We start from the raw sequence: 2,208 nt of genomic DNA on the forward strand, positions 1-2,208 counted from the left end.
TGGGATTATGGTCAGCATGGACTGGTTGGACCGAAGGGTCTGTTTCCGTGTTGTATGACTCTATGACTTTAACCATGATGTGTAAAGAGGCAGGGAGGTGACAGAGACAGCTATCTGAGCTATTGTGACAATGACCTTCATGAGGTCTCTCATGTGTTGGAAATGAGGCTGGAGCTTCTGGGTGGGAACAAGGTTTTTAGAAGAAGGCTTGGAGCCGGCAAAGAAGTCAGGGGCTTTTGTCATGTTCTTGGATGCTCTCCTGGAACGTTCTCCCAGGAGGGCACATGCTCAGATGGTCCTGGGGTAAAAAAGGCCAGGTTAACCAATCAGACAGTAGCATTGCAAACAAGACATTGTGCTTTCTGGCCATCCAGCTCACTGATGCCATCTGCCATCAGAAAATGGTGCAGCACCCACCTGAACCATGGGAGAACTGAACCAACCGATTGCTATAGCCCCGAGCTCTGCTTCATCTGACTTGTTTTCTGTTTTGTCACAGCTTGACTGTGGTTTGTGCTCTTAATCCAGGGAGTTCTTATGCTTTGCCTGCAGCTGGTTACTGACTGTTAAATGTGCTCTTTCAGAATAACAGTTAGATGCATGCTCACTGTTTAGCTTGTGTTCAGTCCAATAAAGAGATTTACTTTCCTTCCAGTAACATGTCACCTCTGATTCAGAGCAAGCGAACCATTTTTGCAACTCTTAGAGTTTTATAGCTCTTTCACCAGCAAATGTACAGCCCTTAGAATCAGGGCAGGACTCTGTCGCAAACAAATTATGAAATATAAAAAGGCTAACAAGGATGACAAATCTGCTGCGTGCCTCCTATCATGCATCCTCTAACCTCACCAACTCTTGCCTCAGAATTATTCTAATCTCTGAGAGTGAGCAGCACTGCTCAGAAAAACAGAGCAAATGCGCCCTGCGCACTTTGAGAGATTTTACTGTTTAATTCAGAGGTATTCCCCATTCACCATCTTCAGACATTGCTGCCACAGGACCTGAATCTTGCTGAAGAGAAACATGTACCTGAAGCTTTTCCACTTTCACTCATCAGGGCAAAAAAGACAAGAATGCCTCAAACAGTCACAAGAGAAAAGGGTATAGGATGGCTCTGAGGAGTGCAAGACAAAAAGCTTTGTAACACACCTTTTCTTTTTTGTAGAAAGACATTCCAGTCACTCATGTCAAGTGTTAGAGCCAGTGGATGGAGCGGTGTGGTTCGTTTATTTCAAATGGTGTGAAAATTAACAAATTAAACTCATATTTGCCAGGAGTATGAATGTGACAACAAAGTAACTTGACAGATCTGTCACCTCGTCAGTTTGTACAAGTGAGGCCTTGCCTTTCCAAAATCCACATACACACACACACACACACACACACAGATACACACAAACACACCCACCCACCCACAATCACACAGTCTCTCACACACATCCACACACACGCGAGGACACACACACACACACGTGCGCACAGACCCAAACACACACACGTGCGCACAGACCCACACACACACACACGTGTGCACACACACACGTGTGCACACACACACACGTGTACACACACACGTGTGCACACACACACACACGTGTGCACACACACACACACGTATGCATGCACACACACACGTGTGCACACAGGCACGTGCGCACACACACACACGTGCGCACACACACACACGTGCGCACACACACACACGTGCGCGCACACACGTGCGCACACACACACGTGCGCACAAACACACACACACGTGTGCACACAAACACACACGTGTGCACACACACGCACGCGCATGCACGCACACACACACAGACGTGCACACACGTGTGCGCACACACACGTGTGCACACGCGTGTGCAGACACACACGTGCGCAGACACACACGTGCGCACACAAACACACACGTGCGCACACAAACACAAACGTGCGCACACACACACAGACACACACACGGGTGCACACACACACAGACACACACAGACACACACACGTGTGCACACACACACAGACACACACACACGTGTGCACAGACACACACACACACGTCCACACACAGACACACACATGTGCACAGACACACACACACGCGCGCACAGACAGACACACACGCACGTGCGCACAGACCCACACACACGCACGTGCGCACAGACCCACGCACACACACACGTGCGCACTGACACACGCACACACAGACGTGCGCAC

The sequence above is a fragment of the Rhincodon typus genome, chromosome 47 (assembly GCF_021869965.1).
Source record: "Rhincodon typus isolate 14 chromosome 47, sRhiTyp1.1, whole genome shotgun sequence".
NCBI classification, from domain to species: domain Eukaryota; kingdom Metazoa; phylum Chordata; class Chondrichthyes; order Orectolobiformes; family Rhincodontidae; genus Rhincodon; species Rhincodon typus.